Source organism: Chrysemys picta, unplaced genomic scaffold, assembly GCF_011386835.1.
Source record: "Chrysemys picta bellii isolate R12L10 unplaced genomic scaffold, ASM1138683v2 scaf36, whole genome shotgun sequence".
NCBI classification, from domain to species: Eukaryota; Metazoa; Chordata; order Testudines; family Emydidae; genus Chrysemys; species Chrysemys picta.
This window is the reverse complement of record NW_027052743.1, coordinates 182,501-187,500: the sequence shown is the minus strand read 5'-3', so window position 1 is coordinate 187,500 and position 5,000 is coordinate 182,501. Positions and strand designations below refer to the sequence as shown.

Genomic DNA, 5,000 nt, shown 5'->3' with positions numbered 1-5,000 from the left:
GCAAGCCGCCCTGGGCTCACCCTCCCCGGCCGCAGCGAGGGACTGCCACCCGGCCGACTGGATCGGGCCCCTGGAAGTCTGGAAAAAAGAATGGAACCTGACGCCTCCGAGGAGGGGGCGCCCAGGGAAGGAGGGAGATCCGGGTTGACCTGGTGACCGGACGGGAAAGAGGCCACCGGGCGTCCCCCCCCCTTAAAACCTAGGGGTTGACCTGGTGGCCGGAAAGCGAACCGGCCAGCAGGTGAACCCTTTCGATTCCACGGGTTGACCTGGTGGCCGGAAAGCGAACCGGCCAGCAGGTGAACCCGTTCGATTCCACGGGTTGACCTGGTGCCCGGGAGGGGACTCTGAAAATTTTTCAGCCCTTTCGACTCGGGGTTGACCTGGTGGCCGAGAGGGGACTCGCACGGCAGGCAAGCCGCCCTGGGCTGACCCTCCCCGGCCGCAGCGAGGGACTGCCTCCCGGCCGACAGGATCGGGCCCCTGGAAGTCTGGGGGGGGGGGAAATCGCCCCACGCCTCCGAGGAGGGCTGCCCGGGCGGGCCTGGCCCCGGAGCTCGAAAAAAAAAAAAGGATCGGGCCCACTAGAGACATGGACCAGGCCGCCCTGGGCTCACCCTCCCCGGCCGCAGCGAGGGACTGCCTCCCGGCCGACTGGATCGGGCCCCTGGAAGTCTGGAAAAAAGACTGGAACCTGACGCCTCCGAGGAGGGGGCGCCCAGGGAAGGAGGGAGATCCGGGTTGACCTGGTGACCGGACGGGAAAGAGGCCACCGGGCGTCCCCCCCCTTAAAACCTAGGGGTTGACCTGGTGGCCGGAAAGCGAACCGGCCAGCAGGTGAACCCTTTCGATTCCACGGGTTGACCTGGTGCCCGGGAAGCGAACCGGCCAGCAGGTGAACCCGTTCGATTCCACGGGTTGACCTGGTGCCCGGGAGGGGACTCTGAAAATTTTTCAGCCCTTTCGACTCGGGGTTGACCTGGTGGCCGAGAGGGGACTCGCACGGCAGGCAAGCCGCCCTGGGCTCACCCTCCCCGGCCGCAGCGAGGGACTGCCACCCGGCCGACTGGATCGGGCCCCTGGAAGTCTGGAAAAAAGAATGGAACCTGACGCCTCCGAGGAGGGGGCGCCCAGGGAAGGAGGGAGATCCGGGTTGACCTGGTGACCGGACGGGAAAGAGGCCACCGGGCGTCCCCCCCCCTTAAAACCTAGGGGTTGACCTGGTGGCCGGAAAGCGAACCGGCCAGCAGGTGAACCCTTTCGATTCCACGGGTTGACCTGGTGGCCGGAAAGCGAACCGGCCAGCAGGTGAACCCGTTCGATTCCACGGGTTGACCTGGTGCCCGGGAGGGGACTCTGAAAATTTTTCAGCCCTTTCGACTCGGGGTTGACCTGGTGGCCGAGAGGGGACTCGCACGGCAGGCAAGCCGCCCTGGGCTGACCCTCCCCGGCCGCAGCGAGGGACTGCCTCCCGGCCGACAGGATCGGGCCCCTGGAAGTCTGGGGGCGGGGGGAAATCGCCCCACGCCTCCGAGGAGGGCTGCCCGGGCGGGCCTGGCCCCGGAGCTCGAAAAAAAAAAAAAGGATCGGGCCCACTAGAGACATGGACCAGGCCGCCCTGGGCTCACCCTCCCCGGCCGCAGCGAGGGACTGCCTCCCGGCCGACTGGATCGGGCCCCTGGAAGTCTGGAAAAAAGACTGGAACCTGACGCCTCCGAGGAGGGGGCGCCCAGGGAAGGAGGGAGATCCGGGTTGACCTGGTGACCGGACGGGAAAGAGGCCACCGGGCGTCCCCCCCCTTAAAACCTAGGGGTTGACCTGGTGGCCGGAAAGCGAACCGGCCAGCAGGTGAACCCTTTCGATTCCACGGGTTGACCTGGTGCCCGGGAAGCGAACCGGCCAGCAGGTGAACCCGTTCGATTCCACGGGTTGACCTGGTGCCCGGGAGGGGACTCTGAAAATTTTTCAGCCCTTTCGACTCGGGGTTGACCTGGTGGCCGAGAGGGGACTCGCACGGCAGGCAAGCCGCCCTGGGCTCACCCTCCCCGGCCGCAGCGAGGGACTGCCACCCGGCCGACTGGATCGGGCCCCTGGAAGTCTGGAAAAAAGAATGGAACCTGACGCCTCCGAGGAGGGGGCGCCCAGGGAAGGAGGGAGATCCGGGTTGACCTGGTGACCGGACGGGAAAGAGGCCACCGGGCGTCCCCCCCCCTTAAAACCTAGGGGTTGACCTGGTGGCCGGAAAGCGAACCGGCCAGCAGGTGAACCCTTTCGATTCCACGGGTTGACCTGGTGGCCGGAAAGCGAACCGGCCAGCAGGTGAACCCGTTCGATTCCACGGGTTGACCTGGTGCCCGGGAGGGGACTCAGAAAATTTTTCAGCCCTTTCGACTCGGGGTTGACCTGGTGGCCGAGAGGGGACTCGCACGGCAGGCAAGCCGCCCTGGGCTGACCCTCCCCGGCCGCAGCGAGGGACTGCCTCCCGGCCGACAGGATCGGGCCCCTGGAAGTCTGGGGGCGGGGGGAAATCGCCCCACGCCTCCGAGGAGGGCTGCCCGGGCGGGCCTGGCCCCGGAGCTCGAAAAAAAAAAAAAGGATCGGGCCCACTAGAGACATGGACCAGGCCGCCCTGGGCTCACCCTCCCCGGCCGCAGCGAGGGACTGCCTCCCGGCCGACTGGATCGGGCCCCTGGAAGTCTGGGGGGGGGGGGGGGAATGGAACCTGACGCCTCCGAGGAGGGGACGCCCAGGGAAGGAGGGAGATCCGGGTTGACCTGGTGACCGGACGGGAAAGAGGCCACCGGGCGTGCCCCCGTTAAAACCCCTAGGGGTTGACCTGGTGGCCGGAAAGCAAACCGGCCAGCAGGTGAACCCTTTCGATTCCACGGGTTGACCTGGTGCCCGGGAAGCGAACCGGCCAGCAGGTGAACCCGTCCGATTCCACGGGTTGACCTGGTGCCCGGGAGGGGACTCTGAAAATTTTTCAGCCCTTTCGACTCGGGGTTGACCTGGTGGCCGAGAGGGGCCTCGCACGGCAGGCAAGCCGCCCTGGGCTCACCCTCCCCGGCCGCAGCGAGGGACTGCCCCTCCCCACCCCCCGGCTGACAGGATCGGGCGCACTGGAAGTCCGGGACAGTATTTTCCCCGACGCCGGGGAGGGCGGGCGGAGGGGCTCTGGCGGCCAGCCCGGGCCCCGGAGCTCGAAAAGGAAAAAAGGACCGGGCCCGCGAGAGACGGGGGCCCTGCCGCAGGGGGGGGGGCAGTCCGACCGGGGCTCACCGTGCGGCAGGCCCGGGCGTCGGCAGGGGAAAGCGGGCGAGGAGGCGCGGGGCCGGGTGCCTACGGCCATACCGGACCGAACGCCCCCGATCCCGTCCGATCTCGGAAGGTAAACCGTCCCGGGCCTGGCTAGTACTTGGATGGGTGACCGCCTGGGAATCCCAGGTGCCGTAGGCAGCTTTTCCCGGTCCGAGTCAGCTCTCTCTCCTTTTCTGGGGGGGAAGGAGAGGGGGGGACGGGCCGGAAAGCCCCTCGTCGCTCCTGCCGAGTCGGAGGTCGCGGCCGCAGGTCACGGGTCTGGGCGCCTGGGGTCCGGCTCCCCACCCACCCGGCTTCCTCCGCGGAGGACCCCCCCCGGGGCCACCGAAGCCGCTGGGGGAGACCCCGGGCATGGGGCGGACTGGCCCGGACCCTCCCGGCCGCCGGCCCGCAGGTCCGCCCCGAATCCCCCCCCGCGGCCACCCAGGCCAGGCCTGGCCAGGCGGGACGGACGGCGGGTGTCCAGCGCCCAGCGGCTTCCTCCAGCGGGGACCCACGGACCCCAAAGCCGCAGGGGGAGGCCCCGGGCCCGGGACGGACTCGCTCGGACCCCCTGCGCCCGGCCGCCGGCCCGCGGGACCGCCCCGAATCCCCCCGCGGCCACCCAGGCCAGGCCTGGCCAGGCGGGACGGACGGCGGGTGTCCAGCGCCCAGCGGCTTCCTCCAGCGGGGACCCACGGACCCCAAAGCCGCAGGGGGAGGCCCCGGGCCCGGGCCCGACTCGCTCGGCCCCCCCGCCTCCCCTGCGCCCGGCCCCCGGCCCGCGGGACCGCCCCGAATCCCCCCGCGGCCACCCAGGCCAGGCCTGGCCAGGCGGGACGGACGGCGGGTGTCCAGCGCCCAGCGGCTTCCTCCAGCGGGGACCCACGGACCCCAAAGCCGCAGGGGGAGGCCCCGGGCCCGGGCCCGACTCGCTCGGCCCCCCCGCCTCCCCTGCGCCCGGCCCCCGGCCCGCGGGACCGCCCCGAATCCCCCCGCGGCCACCCAGGCCAGGCCTGGCCTGGCGGGACGGACGGCGGGTGTCCAGCTCCCAGTGGCTTCCTCCAGCGGGGACCCACGGACCCCAAAGCCGCAGGGGGAGGCCCCGGGCCCGGGACGGACTCGCTCGGCCCCCCCGCCTCCCCTGCGCCCGGCCCCCGGCCCGCGGGACCGCCCCGAATCCCCCCGCGGCCATCCAGGCCAGGCCTGGCCTGGCGGGCCGGTGTGCGGCTCCCCCGGGCTTCCTCCCCCGACGACCCGCGCCCCCCTGAGCCGCAGGCGGAGACCCCGGCCCCGGGGCGGACCGGCCCGGGCTCGCTCGAGCCCCCTGCGCCCGGCCCGCAGGACCGCCCCCCCGAATCCCCCGGGAGAGGCCCGGCCTGCACGCCACTGACGACCCGCGGCCCCCAAAGTCGCAGGAGGCGCCCCCCCCCGGTTAGCCCCGTCTCGCTCCGCGCCCCCCGCCCCTCGCTGCCGGGACCGGGCGCCGCCCCAGAGTCAGCCGCAGCCGGCCGGCCTGAGAGCTGCCCTCCTGTGGACGACGGTGAGTTTACCTTGATACTAACCGGCCGTCAGCCAGGTCAACCCCATTGCTAGACTGGGGTGGACCTGGTGGCCGAGTGGGGACTTGGAACATTTGACAGCTGCTTCCCGGGGCTTGACCGGTTGTCCTGAACGCCCCCCACCCCCAGCCCCAGCCCCCG

General features: G+C 71.3%; 1 non-coding gene across 1 annotated transcript; it reads left to right on the top strand.

The window, feature by feature from the left end:
* The first annotated feature begins 3,337 nt into the window (after nucleotides 1–3,337).
* Nucleotides 3,338–3,456, top strand: LOC135977793 (5S ribosomal RNA). The gene has a single exon (XR_010595236.1). It is a non-coding gene; the product is annotated as a 5S ribosomal RNA (ribosomal RNA).
* The last annotated feature ends 1,544 nt before the right edge of the window (nucleotides 3,457–5,000 follow it).